The 20,073-nt window shown below is 43.7% G+C and overlaps 1 pseudogene across 1 annotated transcript; it reads left to right on the top strand.

Moving 5' to 3' along the window:
- Positions 1 to 1,835: 1,835 nt before the first annotated feature.
- Positions 1,836 to 2,652, top strand: LOC308427225 (mitochondrial carrier homolog 2-like; annotated as a pseudogene). The gene has a single exon. The product of its transcript is annotated as a mitochondrial carrier homolog 2-like (transcript).
- The last annotated feature ends 17,421 nt before the right edge of the window (positions 2,653 to 20,073 follow it).

The following is a 20,073-nucleotide window of genomic DNA, read 5'->3' as shown; positions in this document are numbered from 1 at the left end:
CAGAGCAACTATGTTTATTTCAACTTTTGGTTTAATGATTATGACATTTTCTGGAGAGTACCATGTGTCTTAAGCACCCTACTTGAGAGAAAAAGTGTTAGGAGAGGAGAGAAAGGCATGCTACTTGAATGGAGCTCAGCAAGCCAGTAGCAAAGAAAGCACTAATGCTGTTAATTCTAGAAAGTGGACAGCCAGGAAGAAATGCTGCCTTACCCAGGGAAGGCATTCACATTGAAAGCTGAGTCAAGGATTGAGGCTCAGTGGGAACTGAGCAGGCAAAAAAAAGGACAAAGGACAACACAAGAAACAAAGTAAGGAGAGAACAAATGTTCTGTGGCAGAGGAGTCAAAGAAAGGTAGGCAGATCTAGATGCAAGGTGTCCCATAGGTCAGTTTCATCACACGGCTTTGTCACGTATAGCCGTGGAAGAATAGTATGGGGCTATAGAAAAGCTTTAAAATGGGAATACTACGTGAGTTTCCTTCCTATCACTATGAGAAAATACCTGAGGTGACTTATACAGAGGAAGATTTTTATTTTGGCTCATAGTTTTAGAGGTTTCAACCAATGGTTGCTTAATGGCACAAGGCATCATGGTGCCAGCATGTGGCCGGGGAGCCTATTACCCCAATGGCAGTAGGTGACCAGAGACAGAGATGAGGGTAGAGGTCCCAATATTCTTTCAAGGGCACACTTTAAATGACCTAACTTCTTTATTCTAAGCCATATATACCAACAATTCAAGCATTCCCAACAGTACCACAGGCATAAACAAGCCTTCAACAGGATGTTAGTCCCTTATTTGGTGGTCATTCAAACCAAATGGTAACAAATAGCGTGATCTAATCTAAGATCAGAAAAACTAGAAAATACATATGTAAATTGAACCATGTAAGGCTTAAAGCTGGAATGTGGGTACATGTCATTATGCTAGGTGGAGAGACATGGTCTTTTCCATTTGATTGAAGCCTCTCAGAAGGCTACTCGCCTTTCTTCAATAAATGCTCTAACATATCTGAAAGGCACAGTCTCTGCCTAAGCCAGTTTTAAGGGCAGAGGATGAACAGTTTGTGTCAATAAACTCCTATACAGAAAAGCACACAGTTAAAGCTTTTCCCCTCTCTGGTACCATATGTGTTTGATACTGTTCTAAAGAGAGCAGAAGGAACATTCTCATATAGAAATTTCCATCTTTCCCAACCTACTAAATACCACATGCTTCCTGAACTGTCTGGTGTTCTCTGTCCCCACAAAATCACACTGCATGCTGCTCTTGCCTACGGTGTCTCTTTCATGCTGTAGACTTGCATGTTGAGCACATTCTCATCTCATATGAAGAAGATCAAATGCTTCCTAGAATCATCCCACTCTTCAGTACTCACTCCTGTCTTCGGATCATAGCTCCAGCAAGGTACGTCCCTCTTTGGATCCTCACTATGATTGTGGCTGCGTCTCTCTACAAGGGCTGGTCCTTGAAGACAGGGACTATGTTTAAATTTATTTCCAGGATCCAAGCCAGCACTTAGCACATGACTGATACACATACTATTCTTTTTTTTTTAATTGGTATATATTTATTCTGCATAGTGACAGAATTTATAACGTCATTTTTATTTAACTATATCAAGCACTTTGGTCACATCTAGCCTTCCATACTCCTTGTTCTCATCCTGCAGACTAGTCCTCTTCCTTCCCTCAGAAAAGCTTCCTTTTTTCTTGCCCCCGCTTTCAATTTTATATATCTATATAAAACGTAAGACCCACAGGTAAGGTGCCCTCGACATGGGATCTGGAACCGGCTGTGTCGAGTGGTAACTCTGTCTGTGGGTGCCATCATGGCGGAAGCAGCCAGTTAGATGCACCTGGGCTCCGCTCTCACCATCCTCTCTCAGTTGCTCAGGTACATGAAAGTGCTCATCCAGGTGGGATGTGAGTCTCTTCCTTCAACAATAGGACAAAATATTTTTGGGCAACAAGTGTGTCAGCTTCCTGGCCTCTTTTGTCATGTTCAGCAAATTGCAAGCATCTATGGGAGACATGGGTTGTTCCCAGGCTTAACTCCAAGACTGTTTTCAGGAGTCTTTGGAACTGTGGTCCATGGTAACTTTTTTCCAGTATTCCCAGGAGTTCGAGAAACCCAAGGAGTTGGGATCTGTAATGTACAAAAAGAAGATTCATCCTCCTTTGACCAAGAGACAACTCAACAGATATGATTGCTCGTTCTGCTGCTACCCTCATCACACATCCCTTCCACGTGATCACTCTGAGGTCCATGGTACAGTTTGTCGGCAGAGAGTCTAAGTAATGCGGACTGTGTCACTTCATAGTTACCATCTACCAGGAAGAAGGCGTCGTAGGATTTATTTTCGGGTCTCATTCCTCGCCTCTTAGATGACATCATTTCTTTGCGGCTTATCTCATCAGTACCTATGCACTGGACAGTGGGGTCTTTACCATGAATGAAATGAAGTTATGGCTGTCAACACTGTGTGCTTGCTGGTGTATCTCCTCCTTACTCCACAATATATGCTTCTTGGATAGATTTCTGGTGCATGCTACAAAAAGTGGGAAATATGAGCAGAGAAAACTGCTTGTTTTTCCAGAAGGTTCCTTGTGGGAAGACTTACTGTTGACCTGAGAATGTTAATTTGAAGATGTGGGGCAAGGGCAGTGACATTTCTATAGTCCCAGTGCACAGAATTATGGGAGAGGATGTTGATTTTTATACAGTGTGACAAGCTTTTGTAGTAGTCATTTAATCTTGGGAAAATGAAAAAAAAATTACAAGTAAGAAAAAGTCCAATAATTATTTTCCTAATTCTGGGCTTATCATTACTTTACATTGCATCCATGTACTGTATTTAATGTTACTTTATTCTCATTTCTGATTGGATATATATATATATATATAATTTCTACCTAAGGTAATTCTGTATCTTGACTATTGTGAAGAGAATGACAATAAACTTGACTGGACAAGTGTCTCACAGACAGTCCTCTTTTGAACTAATAAATCACTTGGACCTGAGCCTAACTTCACTTTTGTAAGTTGGAATCATTGCTCTTTGATTCAGACAAATTGCACCTAATCTGAAACCTACCTTCTGAGCTTTGAGCTAATTTGCAGCTCCTTTCTGTGCTTGCACGTCTCATTTCCCCAGTGTTATCTCAGGTCTTCAGAGAGTCTGTAAATCTTGTCGCATGATGGTCAGAGTCGTCACTGCATGCTGAAGGTTGTGATTAGTATTTTGCCTGTAAACCAATTTCAGGCACATGGTTTGCATGGATGTCCTCTGCCTTAGAAAATGCCTTTCCAGCAGAATAGATAGAAAACTGAGAGTTCAGTTTTCCGGCTTGATTTTTGTGCCTTGCACAGAGAGAGGCATTTAGGAAAGAGCTGAATGCCTGTGATTCACAAGGCAGGTCTAGGAGATGATGTGTTCAGGGCCCCCAGAGAAAGAAGAGATGATGGAATCTACTTTGCTCCCTCAAGGTCAAAGCTCTTCTGTTTGTTTGGGAGAGAGGAAAAGGGCAAGGGGCTTGAGAATTCTTAAGTATGTGTCTGTTTGCACGAAGGCAGGTGCCGGGACAGAGACATGTTTCTCTCTTTGGTCCAGCTGTATCTTCTATCTTTAGGCCAGAAGAGGCTACTTTGGCAGCAATGGCTACTGATACCTAAATGCACATTGTGTGCCAGGGTGGTGCTGGGACTAAGCAGATGCTATTTATTCATAGACCTTTTATTTATTCAAGAAAAATAAATAAGGGCTTCGAGGTATCACTGTGGCTGCTGGAGCTATAGATATTGTTAAAGATAGTTAAATGGCAATGTCCCAGTGTCTATAATGCAGAGTTTAGCCTGCCCAGAAACAAGCATTTAGTTAAGTGTTTTTAAATACAATAAAGGATGTAAACAAAGGAGGGGACAAAGAAATTAAACACAGCAGTGAATACAATTGATAGAAAATACCGAGGGAAGTTTCTTCAATAAGGAAGACTTCAAGAGAAGTTGAAACTGGCATATGCCTTAGCCACACAGAGAATGTGAAGAAAACTAGACTAGTGGGCAAAGTAAAGAAACAGCTAGTTAAAAGCTATTCAGAAATTGCTACAAGTAATTAGATTGAAAAATCAATAACTGTAAGGCAAAATAACTACTTTTATTTTTGTTTTGTACATAAGGTGAGGCAAGGTGATAGGACTGGAGCACATTGAACTATCATTTTACTCCAAGTTTTTTCCACAAGCTCTTTTTCTATCTATCACACTGCCACGTTTAAAGTTAGTGTTTGACAGTATGCAATGCTGTCGGATGATTTCTGATCTTATGTCTCAGGCTCTTACCCAGAAGAGTTTCTTGAACGCTTCCTCGCCAAACAACTAACATTGACCACACCACTATTTTGGATTCGCGGACTTATTTCCATCAAAAAATGACTAGCTAGCAGAGGGAGTCAACTGCAAACCTGGAGATGGTCTGACAGTCAGCGTTCCCTTCTAATATGTGATTGGAAGTTTGCCAAAGACACTGGATATGGGTGGGAAGTAGAGGAGTTCCTGGGTCAGTGTGTGTCCAGTTTCTCCTCACCATCACCTGGGGTAAAGGGTGTGACTTGTCCATTTCTCTTTCTTTCTCTACATCTCTTGGAATGTAGCTTGTTCCACTGTCTTTGGCCTTGCCTACAATAGAGATCCTGGTTTGACAAGAATGGCCCCCAGTAGTCTCATATATTTGATGTATAGGTGCCAGGGAGTGGAACTGTTTGAAAGGTTTAGAAGGATTAAGGTATGGCTTTGTTGAAGAAAGCATGTCACAGGGACTGTGTTTTAAGGTGTCAAAAGCCTGTGCCAGGCCCAGTCTCTTTTATTCTCTGCCTGAACCCTCAACTACTGCCCCAGCACGTGCCTTTAAGCCACTATGTTTTCTGCCATGATGATGATTGGACTAAAGCTCCAAACTTGTGGGTAAACCCCCCAATTTTCTTTCTTTCACAAGAGTTGCTTTGGTCATAGTATCTCTTGACAGTAATATAACAGCAATTAAGGTGATGGCTCACATAGGTAAATGAATTATAGGAGGATGACAGATATCTTTGATCTGAAGCTGAAGGAACTATGGGAAATCTCTGCCAAGCTTCCTTTATATGCACACCACAGGAAAATATAAATGCTCAGGAAGTTGCTGCTTCTGAGATGAGTAGACGTTGGGAAAGTAATAGACTAATCCAAACCTAAGTCACTGCTTAGTGTGTAGCTCAGGCAGCCCTGACAAGGAATAGCAGTGTCACACCAGGCCAATAAGATGTTTGGGATTGTATGTTAGTCATTAAGCAGGATACCATTTATTTGCTCTTGCTTTTAAATAAACTTAAGTGGCCCTGTTATCATCAGGCTCTGGAAAACTGCTTTAGATTATATAGTTTTCAGGCTCAAGCATTCTGCTGTGTGTGTGTGTGTGTGTGTGTGTGTGTGTGTGTGTGTGTGTGTGTGTGTGTATGTGTGCAGACTGTTTTAGTTCCTACCTTCCTCCCCATCACCATCTAGGCAGCATATGTGTGTAAACAGAGTGTTGAAACCAAAAAAATGAGAAACAAAATCAAACAGCAATGACAAGAGTCAGAGGTTCTCAAAGCACCAGTAAGTCTTTGTTTCTTACAGGGATGGACAATGGTTGTGTTCTTCAGAGTCCTGAGGCTCCACAGGGGCTCTGGAGGGGCCAGCCAAGGTAAGTGACAGAGCACGGAATAGGGGATGCTAGATACCATCAAGGCTTCCATGTCTATACAAGCAGATGTATTTTAATATTTAAGGTTGAGACTCACAACTTTATATCTGCAATCACTAATACACATGAAATAGCCCAGCTCCACACTCCAACATTAGCCTCCATGGCTTCTCTTTGTTACTTTGTCTAAGGATGAAGCCTAAATCATCAATGCATCTCCCATCATTTGTCTCTACAGCTACTCTTCCTATTCTTATGAACGCATGGGGGTAACGTCCTTAACCTGTATTCTCTTTGTTGGCAGCACCAACCTCCTCACTCCACCAGAGGCATGTTCTGTTACATAGAAGCCAGTTTCAGTGACAAAAAGGAACCAAGCTCCCAGACAGCATCTAGTCTACCCTGTCTAATGTGTAAGATTAACAAGCTGCTTTGTACATTTCACAAATTATGGAATATTTGATAAAGAGACATAGAGATGGGCATTTTACATGCATTTACACTGCATCCTGGTTGTCTTTCCAGTTTACAGGTGAGAAATTCAAGCCTGGAGAGATTAATTAATTTGTTCTCCACGAGGCACACATCGCATACCGGTACAACATTAGAATTTCTTTCTGCTTGAGTTTGCAGAGTGTTGCCTTTCTTATTTTAGAGATGAGAGCTCTAAGTGGGAAAGTATTTCTTCAGGCCACCCAGGTGGTTTATGGCTCAGTTCTTTCTGTGCCAGCGCCACTGGCTGACACAGAGCTGTGCCTCTGGACCACACTTAGTCCTGGATATGCATGTGTACAAGGTGCAGAGCCAGTAGCACCCCCAGCACTGGAGGGAGCCTCCTGCTAGCTGGCCACACCTGCGTGTGGTCTACTCTGGATATTTCTTCTTGCTACAAGTTCCTTCTCTTCTGTGTGTGGAGTCATAGCTCAGAGCAAGAAGGGTGCTCAGGGCCAATCCTTTTAACCTGAAAAGCCATTACCCTCACCTGGGAAAGTTTTAGAAATCACGTTAAACTGGGATCCTGGTTTAGTGGTATGGGATGTGATCTACCATTGTATTCTCGACACATTCCTGTTGATTCCAAAATGCAATCAGGGTTGATGTGCTTTGCCAAAGTTTAGGGAACTTCTGTGGTTCTCAGCTGCACAGAGAGAAGCTTACTGTGTCAATGTCTAAGCATTCACAGTCAAGCCAAATATGGGGGTCAATCCTGGTGATGCTAAAGATCACACTCCTATATACCAGAAGAGAAGTGATCCCTATATATTTCACGTCAGCATTCTTTCTGTATCCCTCTTCTTTGGCCCATGATCCCAGAGCACAATCAAAAGCCTGCATAAATGGAAAATACAATTTCAAGAGATGGTTGGGAATGGCGTTTGCATGTTAGACTGCCATCTGGAAGTAACCATAGGCAAGGAGTCTTAAGAATACATGTCACATGGAGGTGAAGGCTGGTAATCTGAGACTGGACTGGCAGGATGCTCAGTTCTTGTGGGATCTTTCTCCATGTGGTGGGCTGTGGACTAATTGAACTCTCACATGGTACAGAGAACATGAGCCAGTTCTTTTGTCGCTAACAAAAACACAGGTCATACATCCATGCATTCATATGGTGCTACTCTCATGACCTAGTCACTTCTGGTATGTCTCTAAGGATTAAGAAATCTAGAGTTTTAGTAAGGGAAGGGGGCACATTTAGTCCCTTTCAGCCACAGACGCTGAGATATAATAGAGACTCTTTAGGGCATTATAACAAAATTGTTGAGGATCATGGGTTGTAACCACCATGGTTTCCACTCTCTCTTGTCTTTACTTCAGAGCTTACCCTTTATCTCCACTCCTCATCATCTCAGTTTACCTGGACTCTGGATTGACCATACTTTATTTAGTGGCTAAGATCAGAATTAGTAGGGTTAGGGTTAGGTTTGCTTTTTGCTTTGGAACACAAGACTTGAAAACTTGGTATGTAATTATAAAAGAAGGAGGGAGGTGAGGTCAGAGGAAAGGAAAGAGGGATCAGTATGGGCATGCCGGTTTAAACTGTTTAAAAAAATATTATCTATCCCAGCCTTTTGCTCTCTGTGGTTTTTCCTGGTTTCTGTTCTTCCTCTGTTTCCACAGAGACCACTCTGGGCCCAGTAACCATGGTGATAGAAGAATATGAGAGCAGATGGGAGCTCTTCTTCTAGAATTTAAACAACCTCGTGCTGGGAGGAGATTCTTAGGGAATAAGAGGAGAGAGAAGGAACCTGAGTTGAAGGGAAAAGTTACACAATGTTGAGTCCATAAGTGGTTTGTGATATGGATTCAAGGCATCTGCATGCCTTTGCTGTCATTTCAAGCTCTCCCCCTTGACCTCCTTCATGATTTATTCCATCCTCATATCCTACAGCCAGAGGCCATTTGACAACCTCAGTTATAGGGACATAAGATACAAATGTGGAGTTGCAAACATTTGGGAAGCAAACTTAAGCACTCTGTGTTAATAAATCGGTAATGGTGTATCCTTCAGTCTAGACAGCAAGGGTCAGATACTATGTCATCTTTGGTATTTGTGACATCCAGACGGCATAAAATCCTAGGGGTATGATATTAGAATTGTGAGTATCCTGTTACTTTCTCAAAAGCCTTTGGCCAATCTCTTCTCCCAGAGTCTTGATGTATTTTAAGATTCTTTGAGATGTCTGTTGGTTCTTAAATTATGTGAAAAAATTAAATTATGTGGGGAAAAGTATCTTAAAGGAATTTAGAAATTTTGTTTGGCTTCTCCTTAAATCTGACAGGGTAGTACTAATAAAATAGGTGGCAGGTGACCTCGCAAGATGTTAAAAAAACAAAGAAAAACTGGCTTCTTAATTTTTAACCTGGAAGAATACAGAGGAGTGGAACCGTGAAAGTTCTTTGTAAGGAGTTTTGGCTTTCTTATGATAACTCTCAGCTCATAGGAGAGAAGAACAGGTCCTTTAACCTATCACCAAGGGGTAAGAGTATTCATGAACCCACTGAAACAGCTTGATCCCAGCCCAGTGGAATGTATGGAAACATGATATGGTGTGTTTGACTCAGCATGGAGGTCACTGTGGCTGTCACTGTGGCTGCTGCAATCTCAAGGGGTAACTGGATGGGTGCTGAACATGGGTCGTGGAAGAAAAAGAAAGAAATTAGGGAAAAGCTTGATTTATACAGGGTCTAGGCATTTTATTTCATACTAAAAGAGTTTTTTAAATTTAGTTTCGTTACTGAGGGAAACTAGAAAAAAAAAGGAGGCCAGCCAGAAGATAGTCCAAGGGTGACTGGAAAAGCGATGGCTGCAGATTCTAGATGAAATCCCTTAAGTTGTTTAATGAGCTGTAATCAGAAAGAGTGAAAAGGATTACCTGCATGTATAAAATATGGGCAGCACACTGAGATGAACTGTGACCCCTCAAAATTCTCTTGAAGACCTGAATTCCCCAGCATCTCAAAGAATCCTGTATTTGGAGAGATAACATTTAAAGAAACTATGAAGAGACAGATAAGTGTGAGTCTTTATCAATAGCTGGTGTCCTTCTAAGAAAAAGAAAACAGAACACAGACTCACATAGGGAAGACTCTGGAAAGATACCAGGAATAGGTGGCTATCTTCAAACCAGGTGGGGATGGATAGAAGACTCAAACTTTGGTTACATTTCTACATTGTAGTCTATGATTGAGAATGTTTTCTACAATTTAATTTGTTCTGTAGGTGGCAATCAGAATCCTGGCAACTCACATGCTGGTTATTATTACTTTGTGACCTAGCTACCATTCTCCCAAGAGTTTTTGCAAAGTGACTGTATGCAAGGAAGTGAAAAGTTTTGCTTGCTGCTTGTCCCATGTTTGTTGCCCACCCCTCCCTGCCCTTGAGTATCAAAGGTGAGATGGCATGAAATAGACAGTACAGACTTGGAGAGCAGGTGAGATGTCCCAGCAAGCTCCTATGAATACTGCTGCAAGCTCCTTTAATATCCTCCACCCAAGTGCCACTGGTCCCCAGCAAGCATCTCTTGCAAACAGTGGTCCCCAATTGGCTGGCATTGACTGCATCAGAAATCCTTGGTCTCTCAGGCAGTCTTAAATTAGGTCCTCCTGCAGGAGTTGCTTGTGGCTGCATAACCCCCAGCATATATGCAATATATTTCCCCTACATTCTTTCCCATTTGTCGTAATTTGGGGGGGGAGTGGGGACAAGATCTTCTTGAGTACATTGGTTAGCATTAAATTTACAGAGATCTACCTGCCTCCTAAGTGCTAGGATTAAAGGTGTGGGCCATTACACTTACTACACTCAGAGTCTCTCTATCCAGCTTCTCATCTCCTTTTGAATCTCAGTGAGTTAGAGTCTTCATCTATCTGTGTCAGAGGTTATAAGATCTGCAGACTTAGAGAGGTGGAAGATGCTGTAGACCTCGTTGCATCCATCACAATGAGGTCTACTATAGCTTCTCCTTCCATTCATGCACCCATCATCTGACTACCTTGAAAAAACTATCAGAGTCAAATAAATGGGGTTTTTGTATTTTCATTAGTTTTCTCAAACAATTCTTTTCATCATTCAAAGATATTTCTAAAGCAAAGTGTTTTGTTTTTGTTTCTGGGAAAAATAACCAGCATGTCTTATTGGCCAATGATGCTGTCTGCATAATTTCAGTGGTACATTCTAGTCCTATTTTGTCTGGAACTCAATCTCCACTGGGCCCAGGGTCTGAATTTCATTAAAGACCAAGCCCATAACCACAGTCATGGCAATAGATAAGAATTCTTTTTTTTTATTAGTGCCACTCAGGATACCCTGTCTCTAGCTGTGGTGCTATATACAAGAATTCTCAAGTTTCCAGGAGATATCTGCTTGGCTTAAAGTTATGAGCAAGAGCACAGCCTGCATAATGTTACTCCTTTGCTACAAAGGATCCTTAAAGACACTAGGCCCTTGAAAGGGTTAGGAGATGCTAGCTTAGTCAGTACCATGCTGTCCTTGCAAGCCAGTATTAAGACCTAACTTCAATCTTCTGAATCTACTTTAAAAGCATGGGTATGATGACATGGGTTTAAAATTCCAGCACTAGGAGAAGGAGATGGGCAGATATATCCCTGGGCCTTGAGAGTCACCCATACTATCTTACTCGGTGGGTTCCAGGCCAGTGAGAGAGGATGACTCAAAAGGATGGATAGTAGATGAGAAATAAAACTGATGTTCATGTCTTACTTACTTCAATACACATGTACACACACACACACACACATTCACAAGTACACAGTACATACACATGCATGCATACATACAAACACATGCACACACACATTCACAAGCACACAGTACATACACATGCTTGCACACATACAAACACATGTACACACACACACACAACTATCCTTCATGTGGAAAAAAGAAGTCCTGGAAGGTGAATTAGAGAATCCTTCAGCATTGAGATGAGAAAAATAATATTCAGAGAAATAGAGAAATGAGTCTAAAGCTAGAGTTTTAAGTAGCATGAGAGACACTAGTGTACCCAGGTCTTCTCCTTGTTTATTTACAATGTTGTATTTCAACTACATTTCCCCTTCCCTTTTCCCCATCCAAGGCCCCTTCCCCAAGAGTGTCCAGAGCCAGAGTACCCTGAGCTGAAACTGAATGATAAACCTCCCTGAGGATTAACCTTCATGGTATCCCAAGGTATCAAACAAATTTCCAAAGGAGGAAGACAGCCAATAGTTCTACCCAGCTGTGACACTTATGAACCACATTAGTGACCAGCGAGACACAATAACCTTACCAGTGCAATAGGGGCCATACATACCTTGATGGCACACAACTGATTTCTAATTAGAGTCAACACCCACTCTATTGGAGGAATAACTATTTTGAGGAAACCTGGATAATTAATCAGTGCTAGTGAAATCATGTTTATTGGAAGAGAATCTATAACCAGTAATTTTGTTACATAGCCAGAATAATCCCTAATAATAGTCTATAAATATTTGTTCTTATACCCACTGATAAGTGTAGTCCTCACACCTCATCAGGGAATTTATTTATTTATTTTTTTTGCAATAAATGGAGTCCACTACCAAGCTCCACTGCCAATCAATATTTGGAGTTTTTATGCCATGATGTTTTGATTTTTGCTACCCAGCACTGAGGATGCTGGAGCTGTTTGAAGATTTAGAAATTGGTCACCCACAAATCCCGGACACAAGTTCGCTCACTGAAAGAAACATATCAGAGCAGGTCTCCCAACAGCTGCAGTGATCCATCTCCAAGTTTGCATTGTTGGGTCGATGTATACAATGGTACTCATGTCACTGGGTGTACTGTGAGTTTCTCAGACTATGTTCTGTCACTGTGAATTATCTGTCTGGGAACATGAATCTCCAGCTGTCTGGACTAACGCTGGACAGAAGGTCCTGCTGGAGAGACATGCTAAATGTGAGTTGGAATAAGACGTATTGACAAGTGGTCCTGCCCCACTAATTGTCCTGCTCATTGGAATGAGCTGGTGTCTTGTCACAGGCAGGCTGGAAACTTCCCTTTGTCCTATGAACCTACTGATTTGATGAACTATTTCCTTTGGTCCCCCAGATTCTTTACCAAGCAACCTGTCTTCTGAAGGAGATGATATGGCCTGCACTTTCTTGTGTGGTTCCTTCTGACCCTTGAGTCTAAGCATGAAAAACTGGGAGTTGAGCTACATACACATGCATGCACACATACAAACACATGTATACACACACACACACACAAACACACACACACACACACACACACACACACACACACACACACACACACACACAAAACTTTCCTTAGTATGGAAAAAAAAGTCCTGGAATGAGAATTAGAGAATCCTTCAGCATTGAGATGAGAAAAATAATATTCAGAGAAATAGATCCACTATGCATCCATGGTGGAGCCTTTTGGTACCTTACTCTGAAGCAGTTCCAAGTGGCTAGTGATGAGGTACAGTCTTTGTGATTTCAGAGCTTCATACCGTGAGAAACAGTTCCTTGGGGCTATATGTATCGGCTGCCAACTGCTTCATTTTTTTTTTCTTCCTGAAGAATAGCACTTGACAAATCTTGGCCAACTTGTGTAAGGTGCCACCCCCAGACTGACATGGGGTTACACAATGTTGCCCTCAGTTCCAGTGGTAGTGCCAATGTTATGACCCAATTTGTTTTCCAGAGCTCTCTTGGATTAGGCAGAAACATGTCCAGGCAAGAACATGAACACTCTTGCCTACCCCAAGGATGGCCCTCAACAAACCACAGCCACAGGAACTAGGAGCTCAAGTTTCTCCTCTGGAAAACCCAACCTGAAATAGCATCCTTCCTGCTCCTTGGGGCTGCAGTGTGTATGAGTGCCAATTACCATGGACTGGAGCTGTTATCCCTGACATTCTTAAACTTGAACTCAATTCTCAGCCCTTACCCTCCCTTGTTCCTGGAGCCCTGGCTGGTTTCCACTGTATCCTGTATCTCTAGTCCTTTTGTGCAGTGTGGTTTCCTGCTCAGAATCCTTTTGTCCCTAAAAGGTATCCTTCCCTTGTTTGCTCTTTCCCTGTCATCTTCTTCCTCTCTGTGTCCCTTTTTTTTCTTTCCTCAGCCTGTGCTTCAGATCCCACCCTCTTGTCTTCATTTGTCTCCATCAGTCTTTCTTGTCATGTGTCCTTATCCAGCCAGCCTCTCTGGAGCCACCTCATCCCTCCAGGGAGATTCACACTACTGTGAAGACTGTCACCTGAGGACATCATATGCTCTGCCAAAACCTGCCAAGCAGTCCTTCTGTTTCCCCATCAGAGATCTCACCCCTAGCAGCTATTTAAAACATTCCTGACAATTCTCAAAGTCTCCACCCACCACTTCCCACTCCCTCCAGGCAAGATAACCAGAATCTCTTACTTCACTGGAGAAAGCAGGTGGTACCAGGTTCCATTCTTCCCAGCTTGCTGACTTCACACCTCCAAACATAGAACTTACTCCACCAGCACTGCTCTCTACAACAGAAGCCATCTTTCTGGGCCATGTGTCCCAACCCTAGACACTTCTATTCCCTCATCTGCATGCTTTCTCTAATTCCTGCTTGCACTGTGCCTGGCCCTTGAGTCGTTCCCATTCCTGGATCATCCACTGTAGTTCATATGGCTTCTGTCTTTGCACCTCTGGAATTTGTGCTCCTCTTCTTTCTCTTTCAAGGTCAGACTTGTCTATACCACCTGTGTCTGATTCTCAGCTGTCACCTGAGACGATGTCTCTAAAGGCTCCCAAAAATCTGCCACAAGTGTCCTGTAACTGCTTCTCGAGTCTTCTCCCACAGGCTGCTTGGTGGCCTTTGTCAACATTACCCTTTCCTTGTCTCTTGAGCTTGAACTTGGATACTTTCTCTTTCTTTGTGTGAATCATCCCCTTTACCCACCCCCACCCCATTCATTTCAAACCATTTGTGCATTTATTGATATATATTTTTATTTATTTAATTTGTTTATTTTAATGAGCTCCTCCTTACTTTCTTCCCACTGCTTGCTTCCCCCTGCGGCCGTGTCAGCAACCTTCAGGCATCTGAAACTCCAGAATTTACAGTGCATCCATCTATGGTGTTAGGTCCAACTACCTACCAAATGTTTGTCTTCAGTAATTTCACGATCACTTCCATCCCAGCACTGCAAACACATGGGACTCATGATAGTTTAGTTAGAATCGTTTGACTCCCTTCTTTAGGATCTCTTGACCTTGGCTGGTGGTACAGGCTCAATGATGCTTCCTTTACGTGTCAGAACACAATAGGTGACCTTATTTGGTAAAAGAATCTTTGCAGTTGTAATTATGTTGACAACCCTGATACAAGATGGTCCTCCGTTACCATGGGCTCCAGTCCAGCAATAACGGTCCTCCTTCAGATGAGAAAAGAAGGGAAAGAGGCTGTGGAAAATGGAGGCAGAGAGCAGGGTTGCACAATGGTCATGGAGACAACACCGCTGGTTATCAGCTGCTTTTTGTCATCTCTAGAACGGGGAGGAAACATGTTTATGCTGCTCTAATGATTTCTTTACTTTTTTAGCAATATGACTGTTGTTAATTAGATTTCTCGGCCCATGCTGGGACAGACCACACCAAACAAACACGGTTCCACGGGATGGGGCAAGGGTCAAGGCCGAGTGAAGAGAAGAAGAGTAAGAGAGCAAGGAGGAGGGGTTTTGGTCTTTTGTAAGGGTAGTGATGTCACTTGCTCCCAGGTGGAGATGGGATTCAGAACTGATGTCTTCTGGGAATGCTTTGGCTTTTTCTATGGCAATTGATGTGCTAGGTTTCTGTCACCTGTGGGTGGAGCCATTGCTGGAGGAAGGGGCTATCCTAATGCCAACAATGACTTTGCTTTGAAAGTGAATACAGTGTGTGTTGTCCAGTCCGCTGTCAGGGGCGGGAGACTGCACTTCCCTTCCCTCCTTCTGTCAGCACTGCATTTTCTGTTGACTGCATGCACCTTTCTCCCCTTCATCTTCATCTCTCCAGCTCTCCTTGATTTCCTCTTCAGCACACGGTAGTTCTCCATCACGGCATGAATACCTGGAGTTGGCAGTCCTGCTGACCGGGTGCTGAGTTGAACAGTTTATTTCATACTGAAGGCTCTGGTTTCTGTTTTGCACTGTAGTTGCCTGGTTTCTGTTTTTAAGCCGGGGATAATAACTGTGACAATGGAAGTTGTTAAAAGGTTTAAGTGGCCGATGTACGTAAAGCTTCAGTGTCTCCTCTGGATTACTGTAGGAAGCAGCATCTGTTCTCTTTCCCTCTGGTTCACCCTGATGCATGGCCCACACTGAGCTGAAGTAGTTTCTAAGAACAAAGACCTCCCATTCTCCTCCCACTAGGACCACGTGCCTTGTCTTCCTAAGTGGACAGGAGCCTGCACGATGCTTTTCTCAGCTTCTACTGGACCTGCTGCTTCATCTGCCTGCTGTATCTTATGTGGTATCCTCATCAGCTTCAGCACTTGCCCCAAACCATCACTTCACTCCTATCTGTCCCCCTGAACAATCATCCCGATGTTTCCTTCCTTTCCATCCTCTATCTCTCTGCCAGATGGTAGTCATCAGCATATAACACCACCTTCTGACTTACGGGTGTGAGCTGATTTAGTTATCTGGGATGCATCTTCTATTCTCAACTGAAGGTCCAGACAGAATCAGCAAGTGGAATCAGAATGGTTCATGGGAACGCAGAGGTTGCTCTTTTTAAACCCTCTCCTTTGTCTTACAGGGATGAGGAGTGGGTATAAAAAGTCTGAACCTATGACAATCCAAGTAACAGGTTGAAGTTTATACAGCTGTTTGACTATGAAGTCAGGACTGTAAGTCAACAGTCTTGCCTCCGTTCTATGATATAGACACCCATTTGCCCAAACTACATCCTATATTTGGGTTTTCAAGCATAATCATCTCATTTCCTTGTCATTTCGTTTGGGGAAATTTTTCTTGGTGGCATGTACCCAACAAACACCCGTGGCATGTTGCAAAGAACAGAGTCAGACTCTGCCCTTCTGCATGCTGTCGATGTAGTGTTACCTGTAGTGGATCTGGACAGAGAGGTATCCAGCACAGCCCAACTCTTCAGGGTAAGTTCCGTGTTCCCTCCCTAGTAGAACTCACTTCGGAGGAGCAGCTGGGGCTCGGGCCCTGGTTTTTGCAAAGCACTGGGAGAACAGATGCATCCAGCAGATGTAGGCACTGGGACTTGGAGGGAGCCTTTCTCAGACGGTCAGCACTTGGCTGCCCTCCTTGCTTCTGAGTTAACTCTGATGAGGGGCAGTGGGGGCGTGGGGGAGGGCCATCTACACTCAGTAGAGATGTGATAGAAACACTAAGTAAAAACCGCTGTGAGAGAAGATCAGTCCCATGATCCTCTCTGCTTCATCGTCCCGGATTTTATTTTCTGCCCTTTGATTCTGGCTTTGTCCCCTCTGTGCATTTATGATGTTTCACTGAGGCCAGAATCTCAAAAAATGGGAAATGACACTGTATACAGCTAAGGTTCCAACAATTTTGAGGCATATTAAACTTGGGGTTTTCAAACAATTTCATCAGAAAATATCAGTGAACAAAGAGGGGAGATGACAAGATCTTCAAATATCCTTGTCAGTCACCTAGAGAGAACACAGGCTAATTTACACACAAATTACATTTCGAGGGTCACTGTTCTATGGCATTATCAAAAGGATGCTTTTGACCAAGAAAGGGGATTTGTTTTTCCTTGGCTGACATTGCTGGCAAGCAATTCTTTAGAGGCTTCCTTTGGTTCTATGACTACAACCCTGAGTCAAGCATCTCCATGCAGGTGTAACACAGCAACCTGCAAGTCTGGCTAAACAGCTTTGAACCACCTGCCTCTGTATCATACCATAGCCACCATCTTGCCCCAAGACTGACTGTGCCATTCCACTACTTAAAGCACCAAGGCAACTATCCATCACTCAAATACTGTGGGACCACTTTCCAGTACCACGCAGGGATTGCCTGCTGCCCCTTCTTCAGCACCCCCTGTATCTGCACTTGATATCCTTTCTCTTAAGATCAAAGTCCCAGCTATATCAAAATTCTCCCCCTCCGAAGCCCCAGGCTTTTTCAGAACATCCGAACATCCAGATGCCTTTGTTCTCGGCACCCTGTCCTGCCCCCACCCTTTTGTTCTCAGCTCCAGTGCCATCAATGTTAAGTCTCAAACCCTGGGACAAATGGCTGACTTTGCTTATTTAACATATCAAAGCAGGCCCGGCTGCCAGATTCTTCTCCCAGCATCCCTCATTCCCTACCTGTTACAGGGTAAGGCTGGTATGCCCTGCCCTACAGTGTGAACTCTTCAGGGGCTGGGCTGCCCTTCCCCCCCAGAGTCTCTCTTCTGTATAATCCAGCTATTCTGGTTACTGCCGCTCTCATTCCTTTGCCCTCCTGGCTGCTGAACCTTTCTCCCCTCTCTCCCCCTTTGCTTCCCCTCCCCCACTCCTCACCAGGCTCCAGATCTTTACCACTTAGGATTTTACCAGATGTCTCTACCTCTGGTTATATTCTACCGTTTATCTACAATAACTTTTCTCCTCCACCATTCCTAGGAGTGGGCATATTCTTTCCTTTCCCTTTATTTTTATTTTTTCCCCTCCACTCCTCCAGCTGCATCAGCCTGATCAATCTGAGCCTTCTCTGGAATCAGAGGACACTGCCCTCCTCCTGGTGGACCACTTTGTCCTCTGCCATTTACCTGGGAGTCACTTCTGTCTGCCCGCTCATTTGTGGTAGCTGGAAGTGGGAGCACTCTGTCTCCTGCAGGCCTGGCATAGATGAAGAGTTCATTGGAATTTGATGAATTTATGAGAGACAGAACCAGGCTCTGATGAGATGGCCTCCTGATTTTTGTCTCTCTAGCCCTGTCTGCCTTCAGCTCATGTAGAAACAGCTGCAGGGCTCTCAGGCCAAGTCCCTTGGGTCAGAGAAACAACTGCCTTGCGAGTGTGTGTGTTTCCCCTCAAAACAAAGATTGCAACATCCTCCTGGCCTGGAGTTCATAGTAGTGGGAGGAGGTCACACTGGGTAGTGCCAGGTCAAAGGGGCAGAGGTGGGGGTGTGGGGGACCCTTAGGCTAGAATGAGTATTGAGGTAGAACTCAGCCCCACCCCCCACCTGGCTGAGCAAACACTCTGTGAAGAGCCTGTTTCCTTAGCTTCCTCTCCACGTTTTACTTTTCTCTGGTATCTGATTATGTGTGAATTCCTTCTCATCCCCTGGGAGCTAGCACCCCACCGCCTTTGCAAAATATCTGTCTGAGTTACATTTTTGCAGATCATCAAGCTTCAAGGGCGTTCAAACGACCTTCTAGTGGACTGCAGTGTCTTGGTAAGTGATGCCCCCTGGTGGCCAAATGGAGTAGTTACAATTCTCAGGGAACATGCAGAAAGGGCACTGGCTTTGCGATGGCCATGAGGCTCCAGGGTGGTGTTCAGCAGATGTCCCACTGTCCATGAAAGACTGGCTGAAGGGCGACAGAGCTGTGTGTGTGTGTGTGTGTGTGGGGGGAACATCTGCGCGCGCATGTGTGCAGAAGAGGCACACAGATTACCGATCTGAAACTCCTCTCTTCTAGCTCCTGCCACTGAAGTCCTGTGTTTGATTTTACCAAGGCTACTCTGTCAGATGAAGAGAGGACCAGTATCCTCCCTCTGTACCTCCATCAGTGGGGTTCCCTCTCAGTCCTGCTTGCTACAGGTACACTTCTAGAAATAACCAGAGCTCCATCCAAAGCTCCCTAGCAGCTTGTTCGGAATTTAGAGGGTCAGATTCGAACTGTGAACACATTCACAGAAACAACCTGGGGGGCGGGGGCTTGACAGTCTAATGAAAAGTAATAGACAGAGAGGCACAGGTCCCTGAATTTGGTAGAGGACTGGTTTGAATTAGGCCCATTAGCATGGTCAGCAATTCCTACTAGCTATGAAGGGCGAGCACTCAGGGCAGGTAGAGCAGTGTGTTCAGACCACTCTAGGTCTGGGGTGAGATTGGCAGGTCCCATCATGGCTCAAGAGGTGACAGACAGGTGCTCTGTCACACCAGGGCAAGAACGAGAAAGCCAGGCCAGACCATGACAGGACAGAGGTACAATCTGATTTACACCTCACATGAATCCCCGGTCTCACTTTCACACCCACTCATCTCCAGAAAGTCTTCCGTCACCATACCAAGTTGGAGTCACTCCTCTGGCCCTGGTGTTAACATCTCTGTGTCGCTAGTATTAGGGCTACCCAGTACACATCAACTGTGGCTATGTCAGCTAGCTACACCTGACATCTCTGTGTCCCTATCATTGGGGCTAACCAGTACATATCAACTGTTGGCTACGTCTGTGTCAACCACACTGGGAAAATAAGCTCCATGTTTAGATGGGTATAGACAAGGGACCCAAATCTAGAGCATTCTACCAGAGACAATATGTCTCTATGCCACAGTTTCTTAGTGTGTCCAGTGAGAATAGAAGTGCACACTGTATACATTTTTAAAAATTAAGTAATAAGCATAAAACATTGTGACAATAACGGCAGGCACTATGTCACCTCTTTTTAAGGAGTACATGTCCTTTCTGGGAATGTTCTCAGGATATCTCTAATGAGATATGCCTTAACATCTATGGTGGAAGCTGTAGGCTTTGGTAGTTTCATAGGGAAAGTTTGGAGGGAACACATTTAGTCAGATTGAAGGAGAGGATGAGGTTGTTGGCGTAGGTTGATGGGATTCTGAATTAATGGATAAAGTTAGTTTATATAATTATTCGCTTTGACAATATATACTAGACAAAAC

This window comes from Micromys minutus (genome assembly GCF_963924665.1).
Source record: "Micromys minutus genome assembly, chromosome: 1".
Taxonomy (NCBI): domain Eukaryota; kingdom Metazoa; phylum Chordata; class Mammalia; order Rodentia; family Muridae; genus Micromys; species Micromys minutus.
Note: the sequence above shows the minus strand (reverse complement) of the source record. Positions and strands in the feature narration are given on the sequence as shown.